Source organism: Schistocerca cancellata, chromosome 2 (genome assembly GCF_023864275.1).
Source record: "Schistocerca cancellata isolate TAMUIC-IGC-003103 chromosome 2, iqSchCanc2.1, whole genome shotgun sequence".
In the NCBI taxonomy this organism is placed as follows: domain Eukaryota; kingdom Metazoa; phylum Arthropoda; class Insecta; order Orthoptera; family Acrididae; genus Schistocerca; species Schistocerca cancellata.
Window position 1 is genome coordinate 332,547,725 of NC_064627.1, and position 18,049 is coordinate 332,565,773.

At 41.0% G+C, this 18,049-nt stretch overlaps 1 protein-coding gene across 1 annotated transcript in view; it reads right to left on the reverse strand.

The window, feature by feature from the left end:
- Positions 1-18,049, reverse strand: part of LOC126161714 (peroxidase-like) — a gene marked incomplete at its 5' end in the record, with an annotated part of 240,793 nt that overhangs the window by 171,933 nt on the left and 50,811 nt on the right. The gene's annotated exons all lie outside the window — the stretch shown is intronic.

An 18,049-nucleotide genomic window follows, 5' to 3' on the forward strand; every position in this document is an offset into this window, starting at 1 on the left:
TATTGGTATATCAGAGCACCACTTAAATAATTTGATAATTCAGAGGCTTCCTTTACCTGGCTACAGATTAGCTGGCTGTTTCTCAAGGAGTTCCTTGCGGGGTGGGGGAGTGGCTCTGTACGTAAAAAAACAGTATTTCATTTGAGTCCATAGACTCCCCCACCCCGCAAGGAACTCCTTGAGAAACAGAGAACTAACATTCTGTTAGTAAAAGGGTGAATGACCTTTCAGACCATGATGCACAAATTTTAACACTAAAAGGTTTTTGTGCTCAAACCAATGTCATATTTAATTACGAACTATGTAGGAAAGTTAATCCAACAGCAATAGAGAGTTTTTAAAAAAAGTCAAGGAACAAGAGTGGCAAGATGTTTATAGTGCCGATAATATAGATGATAAATACAATGCTTTCCATAACACATTTCTCATGCTCTTTGAGAGTTGCTTTCCATTAGAACATTCTAAACGGGGTACTAGCAGTAATGGTCAGCCCGGTTGGCTGACTAGTGGGATAAGGATATCATGTAGAACAAAGCGGGAATTATATCAAAATGTTAGAAGTAGTCACAATCAAGCTACAGTAGCCCATTACAAACAGTATTGTAAGTTGCTTTAAAATGTTATTAGCAAGGCAAAAAGTATGTGGTATGCAAATAGAATAGCTAATTCACAGGATAAAATTAAAGCCGATGGTCAGTTGTGAAGGATGTGTCTGGTCAGCAGCACAAGGTTGATGATATAAAGTCAGTTCGCAGTAATAATATTTGTGTTTCTGATAAATCAGATATATGTACAGTATTTAAAAATCATTTTCTGAGCATTCCAGGTGAATTAAATAAAAATTTAGTTTCTACAGGAAATCATATAAATTTCTTAGCAAATGCCTTTCCGAGATTGACGTCTGAAATACTCCTCTGTGATACAGACAAGAGGGAGATTGAGTCAATAATTAAATCACTGAAGACTAAGGACTCTCATGGTTATGATGGAGTGTCTAGCACAATATTAACAATACTGTGCTGCACATGTTAACCATGTATTTAGCCATATTTGTAATTTTTCCTTTAGGAATGGTCAGTTTCCTGAGCGATTAAAGTACTCAGTAGTAAAGCCGCTTTGTTAAAAGGGAGAAAGGGATAATGTAGATAATTTTAGACCTATTTCTATGCCATCAGTGTTTGTAAAAGTTATCGAAAAGGCTGTGTATGTAAGGTTAATTGATCATTTTATATCACACGATTTACTATCAAATGTACAGTTCGGCTTTAGAAGTCGTTTGACAACTGAAAATGCTATATTCTCTTTTATCTGTGAGATACTGGATGGGCTAAACAAAGAGTTTCGAACGCTTGGCGTATTTTTTGATTTAACAAAGGCATTTGACTGTGTTGATCTCACAATATTGCTCCAGAAGTTAGACCATTACGGAATAAAGGGAGCAGCTCACAATTGGTTCACTTCTTACTTTAGCAACAGGCAGCAAAAGGTCATTATTCAGAATGTTGATAACGGCTGTGATGTGGGATCTGAGTGGGGTACTGTCAAGTGGGGGGTGCCCCACGGATCAGTGTTGGGGACGCTCCTGTTCCTTATTTATATAAATGATATGCCCTCTAGTATTATGGGTAACTCTAAAATATTTCTGTTTGCTGATGACACTAGTTTGGTAGTAAAGGATGTTGTGTGCAACATTGACTCGGTTACAAATAGTGCAGTACATGACCTCAGTTCATGGCTTGTAGAAAATAAACTAATGTTAAATCACAGTAAGACTCTATTTTTACAGTTTCTAACACACAATTCAACAAAACCTGACGTTTTAATCTCACAGAACGGGCATATGATTAGTGAAACCGAACAGTTCAAATTTTTAGGTGTTCAGATAGATAGTAAGCTGTCGTGGAAAGCCCACGTTCAGGATCTTGTTCAAAGACTTAATACTGCCATTTTTACTATTCGAACGGTATCAAAAGTGAGTGATACTTCGACACGTAAATTAGTCTAGTTTGCTTATTTTCATTCACTTATGTCGTATGGTATTATGTTTTGGGGTAACTCTTCCTATTCTAGAAGGATGTTTTTGGCTCAGAAATTGGCAGTTCGGGCAATAAGTGGTGTCAGTTCACGAACCTCTTGTCGACCTCTGTTCGCGAGTCTGGGTATTTTGACATTGGCCTCTCAATATGTATATTCCTTATTGTCGTTTCTTGTTACCAATATTAGTTTATTCCCAAGAATAAGCGGCTTTCACTCGGTTAATACTCGGCAGAAATCAAACCTCCATTTGGATCGGACTTCCTTAACTCTTGTGCAAAAAGGTGTGCAGTATACTGCTGCATCCATGATCAATAAACTGACACTCGAATTCAAAAATATTAGCAGTAATCCACGCGCTTTCAAATCGAAACTCAAGAGTTTCCTCATGGGTCACTCCTTCTATTCTGTCGAGGAGCTCCTGGAAAAATTAAGCTGACTCTTATTGTATTGCTGATAGCGTTTGCTTAAACTTATGGACTGATTTTCTTTCCGGTTCATGAACATTTATTTTTGTCTGTTATTACTTTTATGTTGTAAGTTCATGTACTGACACGTTCCATGACCTTGGAGATTTGCTCCTCAATTTGGTCCTACGGAACTTGACGTGTAAATAAAATAAAATAAAAAACTAACACTAATGTTGACTGTCCCTATAATTGTGTCACAGTACAGTCGCCAGTTTCCCGCCAATTTGAATTTCGAGGCAGCACCACTAGTAACAAGTTGGGCTTGATATCTATGGATTAAATATTATTTGGAATACATCAAAAGTTCTCTAAGTTCCCACATAGAGACTATGTTCTTGTACAAAGCGTTCAGTACATTTTTGGCTGTGGAAAAAGGCCACTGAGCTCAAATGGGATGGACCCCGTCAGCCTGGGTACGATTAGTCTAGACACTAACAACTCATTCGTCGACATTGACGTTAATAATAATAATAACAATAGCAGTGCAGTTAGCGATTAGGCGTACTGGAACTAGTGATTTATTATAGGAGCCTTACATATTCATAGTTACAATGTAAGACAAACACTTTGAACTGAGAAACAATAATGAGTATTTCTAATGCATACACACTATGTGATCAAAAGTATCCGGACACACCGAAAAACATACGTTTTTCATATTAGCTGCCACCTAGTGCCAGGTATCAGCGACCTCAGTAGACATTAGACATCGTGAGAGAGCATAATGGGACGCTCTGCGGAACTCACGGACTTCGAACGTGATGAGGTGACTAGGTGCCACTTGTGTCATACGTCTGTGCGCGAGATTTCCACACTCCTAAATATCCTAGGTCCACTGTTTCCAATGTGATAATGAAGTGAATACGTGAAGGAACACGTACAGCACAAAAGAGTACAGTCGAAGAGGGTCGTAATGTCTAATAGGCAGACATGTATCCAGACCATCACACAGGAATTCCAAACTGCATCAGGATCCACTGCAAGTACTATGACAATTAGGCGGGAGGTGAGAAAACTTGGATTTCATGGTCGAGCGGCTGCTCATAAGCCACACATCACTACGGTAAATGCCATACGACACCTCGCTTAGTGTAAGGAGCGTAATCATTGGACGTTGAACAGTGGAAAAACGTTGTGTGGAGTGACGAATCACGGCACACAATGTGGCGATCCGGTGGCAGGGTGTGAGCATGGCGAATGCCCCGTGAACGTCATCTGCCAGCGCGTGAAGTGCCAACAGTAGAGATCGCAAGCGGTGGCATTATGGTGTGGTCGTGTTTTTCATAAAGGGGGCTTGCACCCCTTGTTGTTTTACGTGGCACTATCACAGCAAAGGCCTACATTGATGTTTTAAGCACCTTCTTGCTTCACACTGTTGAAGAGCAATTCGGAGGTGATGATTGCACTGGCCTGCACAGAGTCCTGACCTGAATCCTTTAGAACACCTTTGGGATATTTTGGAACGCCGGCTTCGTGCCAGGCTTCACCGACCGACATCGATACCTCTCCTCAATGCAGCACTCCGTGAAGAATGGGCTGCCATTTCCCAAGAAAACTTCCAGCACCTGATAGAACGTATGCCTGTGAGAGTGGAAGCTGTCATCAAGGCTAAGGGTGGGTCAGCACCATATTGAATTCCAGCATTACCGATGGAGGGCGCCACGAACTTGTAACTAATTTTCAGCCAGGTGTCCGGATAGTTTTGATCACATAGTGTATAACACTTTTAACATGCATACGGTATTTTTATGCTTTCTTTACTATAGAATACACACCTCCAGGCTAGTAAGTTGAGTCATACATTACTGCTGCTCGCGTGGTCGCAAGATAAATGTTTTTATAATAGACTGCTCAGGAGGAGAAAATACTAATAACCTAAACAGACAAAAACTCAGTTTATTGAAAACTCAGTTTACTGACTGTTTTTTAATTTCCAACCAAAACTGCCACCTCTCTCCACACCGCTCCCAAATTTCAGGGTTCTATGTGCCTGTCTAGTTCTCTCGTTCGGATGAAAAGCGAAATCTACAAAAAAATATTAAAAATAAGAGACCAATTATTCCATCATACGAATTTGTGAACAATTTTAAGCTGATAAAAACTGACCAGTATGACTTCAGAAGAGCTATACGTAAAACTGATATTTGAGTCAATAGTTTCACTTGCGTGTGGGAGTAAGATTTGTGATTTTTGAAGAATTAATTTGAAGTGTTCTCAGTTGTTCGCCTTTAATCTTGCTTCAGTAGATTACTTTAGCGCTCCTAATTCTTTCAACTAAAACAGATCCAGCTCTATATGCAGTAAAAGCAATGGTCAGTCGTTTTAAGCGGTTTTAACTCGAAACTGTCAGTAGTAAACCTCGTGAAATGTTTACCATGTCTCAGAAACACCTTGTAAACACGTTAACCCATTGACTTACTAATATTTTTCCCGATTTTCAATCCATATTTACTATTCAAATTTACGAAAATCAGCATATTTTGTCTTATACACTTTTCTCACAATTATATAATTTTATTGATACGATTTTTTTATAAAACTATCCTAACTTTTTATTGAAGTGAAGGGGAGTGAAGAGAATACTGTCTTAGAAGATTTTGTCAGTGTGATATACCCGAAAAAATGCAGGCCATGTGCAACACCACTAGATATTTCTCATACTCGTACCGTGTATCACTTTTCTTCTTCCTTGCATTACACACTACACCATTTCTGGAGGATGTTTTCTTGATGAGAATGGGGGGGGGGGGAGGGGGGGAGGAAAATCTAACAAAATCTGAAAACGAATGCTTATAATTCGCAAAACATTAAAAGGAATCGAGTGTGTTATATACCACTAAATATATCGATCTCTCGGCTATCCAATGTCGTGCCATCTATTAAGAGAGAAGAAGGAACACTAGGAAGAAGCTATAGCTGCTTGGCCCGTTTCCCAGACGGCAATGTAACAACGGACTTAAAACATGCGACCGATTGTGAACTGGCTGTATAAGCAACTGGTTTAATATTACCCGCCAATAAAATAAGTAGCTTAGCTTTCATAAACCGCTGTTATTGTCGAAAACGATGTAGGATGAGGAACACTATGGCTTGTGTGTTATGAATGGTGTGTGTTTCACTTCAGTTTGAACAACAATTCTCATTAGTGACTGCAGAACCTAATTTCGCATCGCAGCAACAGAGGAGTGGAGGTCCCGTGTTTTTCTTATAATACATATTGTTTCTTTAGCCTCTAGAAATGGTGAAAAGTGACAATTTGCTCCGTAGTTCGGAGTACACATCAAACTGTATGCCCCCGCTGTGACTGACGCGGTAAGACTTTCATACCTCTGAGGTAGGCACGGTCATAACATCTCCGGTAGGATCACCCCTACTAAAGCACAGCGGTGTTTAAATCAACCTTATAGCCTTGATGACAGCATTAGTGTAGGCAAGCAGCGCGACTTACCTTCCGAGGTTCTCCATGTTGTGGCCAGACTACACGCGAGGCACCGAAACAGATAACATATATATGACAGCAGCTAATTAGCCCACCATTATGGTGGTAGTCGTCGCGATGTGGGTTTCACGACCGACTTTTTTCCGGATGAAAAGTCTACCAGAGGGGTACTTCCTTTGCGAATTGCTGATTTCATATCGCCACTCATTTCCCTATAAGCTTCTGCCTTTCCCTACATTTCGCGACTCTCTCTGCCATTCACACCGAATGTGCCTCTTGGAGGAGAGAGCTAAAACACTAGACCAGGGTTTCCCAAACTATGTTCCGCAGAGCTCTGGTGCTCTGCGGGAAGTAAGTAAACAAGTGTGCGCGGAAAACTATTTCAGTAATAACATGGCGGATTCTTTTCGACATTTTGGCGATACTACTTTTTTTTAATTTTATCGTGGTTTCTGTGTTACAAGTTATCCTATAAAATTGAAGTAATCACTGAATAAAACAAGTTTTGCTCATTTTTTAAAATTCTCTTAACCTTCAAAATAAACAAGGTGTTCCATCAGAGTACCAGGATTCTCTAAGTTTTTCGTCAGAGGAAAAGTTTGTAAACTCCTGCACTTGATACCCTGAAGTGTAAAGTCACGATAAGTTTGTTTCAGTTAAACAGCAGAGTCGCAGTTACTCGTCGCTGTTGGCTGCACTGGATGCCGAACAGACAATAAAACACTATTATTAAGTGTTCTATTTAGTGGCCGATCCAGGGACGTGAATTATACGGTGTGTTTCAAAAAGAGTATACATATCACGAAGTACTACGTTGTTAATACTATCGATCGCTGCGCCACCGCTCGGTTATCGGAAGAATGAATATGTTGTTTAATTTATATTCATTGCCGCTAGATGTCGGTTTGCTTGGTTACCGTCACACGTTGCAAATTGGCCACTCGAGAACAGAAATCATTCTGTGTTCTCGAGTTTGCGATGCGTACTCCCCTGATCAGCGGCTTTACCATCCAGAGACGTTTCAAGTTGAGGTACCAAACTGATCCTCCAAATGGATGGAACATTTGGAGATGGTATGGACAGTTTGTAGACACAAGATGTTTACGTAAGGGAAGAGTCCAGGCCGCTCAAAAATGGTTCAAATGGCTCTGAGCACTATGGGACTTAACATCTATGGTCATCAGTCCCCTAGAACTTAGAACTACTTAAACCTAACTAACCTAAGGACAGCACACAACACCCAGTCATCACGAGGTAGAGAAAATCCCTGACCCCGCCAGGAATCGAACCCGAGAACGCTACCGCACGACCACGAGCTGCGGACTCCAGACCGCTCTCCTGTTTCCAACGAATACGTCGCACGTATTCAAACCGCTTTCCAACGTGGTCCTACGAAATATACGCGGCGTGCCAGTCGGGATTTACATCTGCCTACAACAGTTTGGCTCGTTTTGAGACGTCGGTTGGTTATGAAGACGTACAAGTGAAAGCTGTTCCAGGCTCTACATGATGACGAAAAACGCAAACGTGTGGCATTTTCTGAAGAGCTTCAGAACGTTATTGACAACGATAACGCTTTCCCACACGCTACGTGCTAAGCGATGAAGCAACTTTCCATCTTAATGGGGAAGCAAACAAATACAGTGTTTAAATTTTTGAATTGGTGTCTACAGAACCCACTTGCACATATTGAACATTACGAGATTCACATTGCGGTATCCCACTTCCGTGTTTACAGCCAATTCTACTTTGATGGCAACTCGGTTAACGGTCAGCAGTATCTTGCTACTTTATGAAACTGCCTGTTTCTGCTGATGAACGAGGACAACTTCATTTTTCAACAAGGGGCACTCCCTCACTGCAGTCGCCAAGCGCATGAATATCGAATGAAACTCTACCGAGCCACTGGATTGGTCGTCAAACAGCCAGCCCCTTCACACTACTACGATTATGCACCAGAACCTAGAAGAGAACCGGCTCTGTATTGCCGTAACATCAGTGACGATGGTCATGCTTACCCGAATATGGGAGGAATTCGAGTATTGACGTGATATTGTTAGTGTCATTGGCGAAAGACATATCGAATATCTCTAATCTGAACGTGAGATCCGTAAATTTATGTCACAAGTTTTACAGTTCTATGTCTTACAGTTTAATAAATACATGCGTTCGAAATACGCATTCTTTTTTAACACCCTGTATACTTACATATTTACTCAGCCATCCACTGTGCAGTGTATGGTGAGGGGTACATCATGCTAGTACTATCGATTTTCTTTCCTATTCCATTAGCGTTCTGAGCGAGAGAAAAATGACTGTCTCCATACCTCTGTCGGTGTTGTAATTTCGCTTATCTTCTTCTCGTGATGGCTAGGCCATTTGTACGCCAGTGACAGCATAATTGTCGCACAGTCTTCTTCAAATACAGATTCTCTAAATTCATCCAAATGGGATGCCAATTTAATTACCCCGGGTATTTTTGTTATACTTTTGTATGGGCCGTATCGACCTGTTGGGTGCTAACTGAATTATTTCGAAGTCTGTCGTCATGGCTATTTGATAACGACTCCAATCACTGCTATTTGATTACGGCTCCAGTCACTGGAACAACACTATTCAGTTGGTCACACTAGCTTCCGGTATACGCTTTCTTTTACAGATGGACTGTACTTTCCTAGAACCCTTCTAACAAATCTAAAGCTTCCATTCTCCTTACCTCTTACTGATTTCACGTGACCTTCCTATTTTATGTCACTTCTTACTGTTACCCCTAAATACTTATACTGTGAGACGTGCTCATGATGTTCACGACTAACCTAGTAATCAGATACAGTTGGGGTCTTGCTCTTTGTTATAGCATTATCTTACAGCTATCCACATTTGCGAATTTTCGTTTTCACTTATCTCAATCTCTCTTTTCTTCGTTACATAACAGGGGAGAGTGTCGTACCTGGGAGATAGTGTACCTAGGAACACATGACATTTTTTGGTAGATATTTCGTCTAGTGGTCGATTTTAGACTTACAAAAAGGAATGCCCTTCAAGTACTGTACAATATATTAAAGGTATTTGTAGGCTATTGCTAATTCTTCAGCTGCACAGATTTATGGTGAGTAAAATTCTATATATGTTTAAAACTAGTTATATAACGTGTGGGTGATTAAGCATAGCTTCATCAGTTCTGCACCATGTTGTACATTAAAACGAGAGGTCTTTTTACCGTGGAACACGTAATATTTGCTAATGAATTGAGTTTATTTAATGTCTTAAAAATTTTCCCTGGCTTGAAAATGTAAAATTGTTACTTGCCAATTTATTCTATTCCAATATTTTTTAATTTATAATTGGTTTTTGTTAATACTTTGTAATTTTATTTCATTTGGTGATTATTGGTGTGTAGTAGGGAAATAATGTAACACTAGACTATTAAATGCAGTATCGGCAAGATTTTCTGGGTGGCAACACTTAAATTTGAATAGAATATTCTTTCCTAGGTACATGAACGTGTTGTACCATGGGAAAACCTTAATTTTCTGGAGCAGTTTTTGTAATTTCAGAAAAAGACAGCAGCACACGTAAAGTGAATGCTATCATTTCAAAATGGAACAAGAAAATATATTAAACATCTGTTACATGGCTGGCTAGAGGCAGAAGTCTGAAAAGTGTTGCAAGGTATAAGAGCCCCCCCCCCCCCCCCCATACCTTCTTTTGGTCCGTAAGAATCAAGTAACTAAACACTTCTTCTTCCACGGCTATGAATCTCTTTTAATCTCCGTTTAGTACCACCGTACAGTAGATATTTTCTTCTCAAAACGTATCCAGTCCAAATCACAGCCAGTGTCGGATTTTATTCTGCAACTCTCCTGAGCCGATATTATTTCTAGGTCTAATCTGTCCATATTTTTCTCCAACGCCTTACTTCAAAAATATCGCCTTATTGTCTTTTCTTCTCTGGATGTTTCAAGTCTCTCGAGCCATAGAGGCATATCCTTCAGATGCAGTTCCTCGATGATGCTTCTGTAAACTCTTGTCCAGTATGGAGATTAACCCCCCCATGAACCATGGACCTTGCCGTTGGTGGGGAGGTTTGCGTGCGTCAGCGATACAGATAGCCGTACCGTAGGTGCAACAACAACGGAGGTGTATCTGCTGAGAGGCCAGTCAAATGTGTGGTTCCTGAAGAGGGGCAGCTGCTTTACAGTAGTTGCAGGGGCAACAGTCCGGATGACTGACTGATCTGGCCTTGTAACACTAACCAAAACAGCCTTGCTGTGCTGGTACTGCGAACGGCTGAAAGCAAGGGGAAACTACAGCAGTCATTTTTCCCGAGGGCATGCAGCTTTACTGTATGGTTAAATGATGATGGCGTCCTCTTGGGTAAAATATTCCGGAGGTAAAACAGTCCCCCGTTCGGATCTCCGGGCGGGGACTATTCAGGAGGACATTGTTATCAGGAGAAAGAAAACTGGCGTTCTACGGATCAGAGCGTGGAATGTCAGATCCCTTAATCGGGCAGGTAGGTTAGAAAATTTAAAAAGGGAAATGGATAGGTTAAAATTAAATATAGTCGGAATTAGTGAAGTTCGCTGGCAGGCGGAATAAGATTTTTGATCAGGTCAATACAGGGTTATAAATACAAAATCAAATAGGGGTTACGCAGGAGTAGGTATAATAATGAATAAAGAAATAGGAGTGCGGTTAAACTGCTACAAACAGCATAGTGAACGCATTATCGTGGCCAAGGTAGACACGAAGCCCACGCCTACCACAGTAGTACAAGTTTATATGCCAACTAGCTCCGCAGATGACGAAGACATTGATAAAATGTGTGTTGAGTTAAAAGAAATTATTCAGATAGTGAAGGGAGACGAAAATTTAATAGTCATGGGTGACTGGAATTCGACAGTAGGAAAAGGAAGAGAAGGAAACGTAGTAGATGAATACGGAATGGGGGTAAGAAATGAAAGAGGAAGCCGTCTGGTAGAATTTTGCACAGAGCATAACTTAATCATAGCTAACACTAGATTCAAGAATCATAAAAGAAGGCTGCATACATGGAAGAGGCCTGGAGATACTCGAAGGCTTGGCTTCAAATGGTTCAAATGGCTCTGAGCATTATGGGACTTAACTTCTGAGGTCATTAGTCCCCTAGAACTTAGAACTACTTAAACCTAGCTAACCTAAGGACATCACACACATCCATGCTCGAGGCAGGATTCGAACCTGCGATCGTAGCGGTCGCGCGGTTCCAGACTGTAGCGCCTAGAGCCGCTCGGCCACCCCGTCCGGCCTCGAAGGTTTCAGATATATTATATCTGACAGAGATTTAGGAACCAGGTATTAAATTGTAAGACGCTTCCAGGGGCAGATGTGGACTCTGACCACAACCTACTGGTTATGAACTGTAGTCTAAAACTGAAGAAATTGGGAAAAGGTGGGAATTTATGTAGATGGGATCTGGATAAACTGACAGAACCAGAGGTTGTAGAGAGTTTCAGGGAGGACATTAGGGAACGATTGATAGGAATGGGGGAAAGAAATACAGCAGAAGAAGATTGGGTAGCTTTGAGGGATGAAATAGTGAAGGCAGCAGAGGATCAAGTAGGTAAAAAGACGAGGACTAGTAGAAATCCTTGGGTAACAGAAGATATATTGAATTTAATTGATGAAAGGAGAAAATATAAAAATGCAGTAAATGAAGCAGGCAAAAAGGAATACAAACGTCTCAAAAATGAGATCGACAGGAAGTTCAAAATGGCTAAGCAGGGACGGCTGCTGGACAAATGTAAGGACGTAGAGGCATACCTTACTAGGGGTAAGATAGATACTGCCTATAGGAAAATTAAAGAGACTTTTGGAGAAAAGAGAACGACTTGTATGAATATCAAGAGCTCAGAAGGAAACCTAATTCTAACCAAAGAAGAGAAAGCAGAAAGGCGGAAGTAGTATATAGAGGGTCTGTACGAGGGTGATATACTTGAGGACAATGTTATGGAAATGGAAGAGGATATAGATGAAGATGAAATGTGAGATATGGTACTGCGTGAAGAGTTTGACAGAGCACTGAAAGACCTAAGTCGAAACAAGGCCCCGGGAATAGACAACATGTCATTAGAACTACTGATAGCCTTGGGAAAGCCAGTCCTGACAAAACTCTACCATCTGGTGAGAAAGATGTATGAGACAGGCGAAATACCCTCAGACATCAAGAAGAATATAAAAATTCCAATCCCAAAGAAAGCAGGTGTTGACAGATGTGAAAATTACCGAACTATCAGTTTAATAAGCCACAGCTGCAAAATACAAACACGTATTCTTTACAGACGAATGGAAAGACAGGTAGAAGCCGAACTCGGGGACGATCAGTTTGGATTCTGTAGAAATGTTGGAACACGTGAGGCAATACTGACCCTAGGATTTACCTTAGAAAATAGATTAAGGAAAGGCAAACCTACGTTTCTAGCATTTGTAGACTTAGAGAAAGCTTTTGACAGTGTTGACTGGAATATTCTCTTTCAAATTCTGAAGGTGTCAGGGGTAAAATACAGGGAGCGAAAAGCTATTTACAATTTGTACAGAAACGAGATAGCAGTTATAAGAGTCGAGGGACATGAAAGGGAAGCAACGGTTGTGAAGGGAGTGTGACAGGGTTGTAACTTATCCCCGATGTTATTCAATTTGTATATTGAGCAAGCAGTAAAGGAAACAAAAGAAAAATTCGGAGTAGGAATTAAAATCCACGGAGAAGAAATAAAAACTTTGAGGTTCGCCGATGACATTGTAGTTCAGTCAGAGACAGCGAAGGACCTGGAAGAGCAGCTGAACGGAATGGACAGTGTCTTGAAAGGAGGATATAAGATGAACATCAACAAAAGCAAAACGAGGATAATGGAATGTAGTCGAATTAAATCGAGTGTTGCTGAGGGTAGTAGATTAGAAAATGAGACGCTTAAAGTAGTAAATGAGTTTTGCTATTTGGGGAGCAAAATAAATGATGATGGTCGAAGTAGAGAGAATATAAAATACAGACTGGAAATGGCAAGGAAAGCGTTTCTGAAGAAGAGAAATTTGTTAACATCGAGTATAGATTGAAGTGTTAGGAAGTCGTTTCTGAAAGTATTTGTATCTTGTGTGGCCATGTATGGAAGTGAAACATGGACGATAAATAGTTTGGACGAGAAGAGAAGTTTTCGAAATGTGTTGCTACAGAAGAATGCTGAAGATTAGATGGGTAGATCACATTGAATAGAATTAGGGAGAAGAGAAATTTGTGGCACACCTTGACTAGAAGAAGGGGTCGGTTGGTAGGACATGTTCTGAGGCATCAAGGGGTCACCAATTTAGTATTGGAGGGCAGCGCGGAGGGTAGAAATCGTAGAGGGAGACCAAGAGATGAATACACTAAGCAGATTCAGAAGGATGTAGGTTGTAGTAGGTACTGGGAGATGAAGAAGCTTGCACAGGAGAGAGTAGCATGGGGAGCTGCATCAAACCAGTCTCTGGACTAAAGACCACAACAACAACATGGAGATTAACATGTTCAAATCTGTGTGAAATCTTATGGGACTTAACTGCTAAGGTCAGCGGTCCCTAAGCTTACACACTACTTAACCTAAATTATCCTAAGGACAAACACACACACCCATGCCCGAGGGAGGACGCGAACCTCCGCCGGGACCAGCCGCGCAGTCCATGACTGCAGCGCCCATGACCGCACGGCTAATCCCGCGAGGCGGAGATTAATAAGCTACCACTCCTAGGCAAACGTAGCCTTTGAGAAGGCAATCATCGATCGTATGCTCAACATAACCTACAACTGCGTTTACAACTAACAGTCATAGTGACTTTGCATGCCGCGCGGTATTAGCCGAGCGGTCAAGGCGCTGCAGTCATGACTGTGCGGCTGGTCCCGGCGGAGGTTCGAGTCCTCCCTCGGGCATGGGTGTGTGTGTTTGTCCTTAGGATGATTTAGGTTAAGCATTATGTAAGTTTAGGGGTTGATGACTGTAGCAGTTAAGTCCCAAAAGATTTCACGCACATTTGAACATTTTTTTGACTTTGTATTCTTAGATATTATCACTCATGTTGATCTTCGCCGTAAATCATACCATTTTCCACGATGTGTAATTAGTTCACAGCATAAGAACGATCCATTGTATAAGTAATGCTTCTAAAGTCAGCTTGTTTCGTCTTCTGATTAAAATGCAATTTGTTTTTATTCTTTGAACTTGGTGGTGGTGCTAGTATCTTGCATTTTACAGATGTTGATTGGTCGTAGTTTTCTTATAACTTACCTGTCTCCCTTCTTCTGAAACGAAAATTCATTGCATTTTTTTGGTTTTGGGGAATTGTCTTACTTGCCAGACAGTCTTTTTATAATTTTGCAAATTCCATTTACATAAAGTTTCCTCCATCTTATCATTTCTGTTGACCTACTACGATCCTCTGAGATGCTTCCTCTCCTGACAAACGAATAGCTTTATATACGTCTTCCGGAATTACTTCCAGAATGTCATTGTTAAATTTCTGTTTCGTCTCTTGAAATACACAAACCCTTAAGGAAATCGATGAATGCTTGTACGTTTTTCTTACTGTTGCTGTGCTAAATGTCAACTTAACGGCAGACATGTCACATCTACCCAATATAAGTTTAGGTTTTCTCTTCTTCATAGTCTTATCGTTTCAATTTATTCTCACACCAAATATTCAGTGTAACTTCTCACATACCCTCAAAAATATTTTCGAACACTTGGTTTAATTCGGTGTAATGTACCATGTTCCTATTATCGTTTGCTTGATGCACTGTCTTTTGCATTAATAGCTGCCTTGTTTCATTTTTGAGTTATTTTCTTTTGTGTTCATCATACTCAAAACATCTTTTGCTCTTCACATAAGCCATACCTCTTTCATGTCTGTATAACCATTATTTTCCAAAATATAATAAATGTGAAAAACTATGTTCAAATAACTTACGGGCATGCAACCGGGTGTCATCGTCGACAACCACCGATATTTCGACACGTGCACACACTGTCATTTTCAACGCAAAAGTGAAGCAAGTAAGCGTTGTGGAGCCCACCCAGCTAGCCGCGCGGTCTAACGCGCTGCTTCCCGAGCGGGAAGGCGTGCCGGTCCCTGGCACGAATCCGCCCAGGAGATACTGTCGAGGTCCGGTGTGCCGGCCAGCCTGTGGATGGTTTTTAAGGCGGTTTTACATCTACCTCGGCGAATGTGGACTGGTTCCCTTTATTCTGCCCCACTTACACAAAGTCGGTGATTGCTGCTCAAACACTGTCTCCACGAACGCGCTCATCATAAGTACTCTATCACGCAAACAGTTGGGGTTACAGTTGTCTGGTACGAGACGTTCCGGTGGGGAGGGGGGGGGGGGGGTGAACCACACAATAACCCTAGGTTCGGTGTGGGGCGGCGGTGGGGTGGGTGGACTCCTGTGGCCTGCTGTTGGGCTATGGCGGGATGAAGCCTCTCCGTCTTTTATAGGTCCCTGGTTTAATACACAAAGCGTTGTGGAAGGATATTTGAAAACTCGGTTCGCAGAGCAATTCCAGAAACACACACACACAAACTATAAACAGTACTGCCAGCACACAATCAAAGATGATCGACATCAGCAGTTATCGATAGAGAAAATTAATAACCAAAGGATGAGGTAGCATTAACAATGTCCCTCTGTTTTTGACAAGGGCAGAGCAGGATTCTACGCAGAAGTTCAGCAAACATCTCCATCACTATTTATAAGGCTGCGTACTAATTTAATTTCAACTGCTTCCTTAATAACACTATCCCAATAGTGGAAGTGCATGCCAGAATCTCTGTGTTGTTACATTCCATAGGATGGCCTGTGCTAAGACAATGTTCTGCATAGCAGATCAAAGGCTGCGTAAAGGATGATCTTGGTTTGCGTAGGGCGGGTGTCGATTGATATTCCTTGTAGATGTGGCATGTTTTATATGGGTCAGACTATCAGGACTGTGGAGGACGGTATATTGAGAATAAGCGTAACACAGGCTTAGAACACCCGAGCAAATCTGCTGTTGCAGGACATTGTCTTGGTACAGGTCGTCCTATGGACCATTACAACACGGAGATTCTGGTGTGAACTTACAGCTGTTGGGGTAGTATTACTGAGGAAGCTGTTGAAATTTAATTAGCAAATAACCTTATAAATGGAGATAGAGGTTTATGCTTAAATTATGCATAGAATCCTACTCTGTCCCTTGTCAAAAAACAGAGGGACCCAGTTAATGATATCTGACCAGTTGCTTATAAATTTTCTCTATCGATAACTTCTGACGTCGGTCATCTTTGATTGTGTGGTGGCGCTATCGTTCACAGTGTGTGTGTGTGTGTGTGTGTGTGTGTGTGAGTGTGTGTGCGTGTGTCTGTGTGTGTGTGTGTGTGTGTGTGTGTGCGTGTGTGTTATCTGTCCGGAACTGCTTTGCAAACAGAGTTTTTAAATATCCTTTCACAACCATTACTTGCTGCAGTTTTACCTTGAAAATGACAGGTTGTGCACCCGCCAAACTACCGGCTTCTGTCGACGATGTCACCCGGTTGCATCCGCGTAAGTTATTTGAACATTTTGTCTGCGGAGAGAAAGTCAGGTCTCACATGAAGAAGTATAATTAGCGTTCTTACATCAAATATTGGCGCACATACTGATTTTCAGAATCAGTACCACAGAGACAGATGAAGTAGCTGTTATTTTATAAGCTTACAATAACACATGCAGTTTGTGAGATTTTCCAGCTTGCAATAGGAACACTTTAAAGTCTGTTTCCATAGCGAATCTATTCTCCAAACACATAAAAACAGAAGTTTTATTATTTTACCAACCATATTTGGATATGTATATGCGACTCGAAAGAAGAGAAAGGACAGCTTTCCTCTAGATTACTATCAGATCGTTACTATTCAGTAACTTACACAGTCTCGCTTAGATTGACATTTTCTTTTCTGTACTCATTTGTAGGCATTAATAATGAACTTCCCGATGTAGCAAGTGCCATTTAACAACACAGAATAGAAGTGTAGATCTTATGATGAAGTAGGGTTGTTTCGTTTGTAATAAATTTCTGTTACTTCTTGTACCGTGCCTTCCAGAATTTATCTGCTAAGACTACCATCATTCTGCCTCTCTGCTACTTTTCGTCTCATTCGTCGTGGCTCAGTTTCTCAGTACCCTAGGTTGTTTGGTAAATCTGCCATACGTGCACTTCAAATATTTCTCCTTATTTCCTTTACTGTGAACCTGGAAAAAAAAAAGCCATCTGCAAGACGTTACAGCTGATACTTGTTCCCCTTGCAACTTTCCCTCTTGCTCAGAAATTTTCTTCATTTAACTTGTTACCTATCGCAAATCACGTTTAACCTCTATGGATAAAGACCACCGAAGGAAATCTTTGAGGGAATAGTAGATTCTGCATCGGAGCGAGGATTATTGAGATTATTAAGTGTGCTGATGACCGAATGCTGCTAGTGAGCGAGGAAGAAAACTTGCAGAATATGCTTATAAAGGCTGGTGTAAGCAGGAAACAGCGGCAATCAACTGATTTTATGCCTTCAACTGTGTTCTTACTCTGTGACAAATTCCACCAAATTCGCCGACGTCAGCAGCTGTGGACGAGCGGCTCGCTACATAAGTGTTCTTGCTCTCCGCCAGAAAATATTATCTACGAAATCTGATACTAAATACGTGAGGCTGATATTGATTTTCTGTTTATGAAAAATGTCTGATTATTTGTGGTTTCCTACAAAATCAAGTCTATTTGGGCCCTCGCAAATCCTCATTCGCTCCATCCACCGAGACCATAACCTGCATTGCATGCACAGACAAACGCATCAACTCAATATCAGTTGGAAGAAATCCAGAACATACAATGGCTATTAACTAGCAGCAAATTGCCGTGAATTATCTAAACTATTTCGCCATTCTCTGCTATTTTCCTTCCGAAAGAAAACGTCAGATGGTTTTGGGTTGTAAAGACTTCCAGTAGCATTGTATCTTCAGGTCGTCAGGTTTTTTCACTTGTAACCAGCAAATGAGAAAAAACACTATAAATATAATATACAGGTTGCCCGAGAG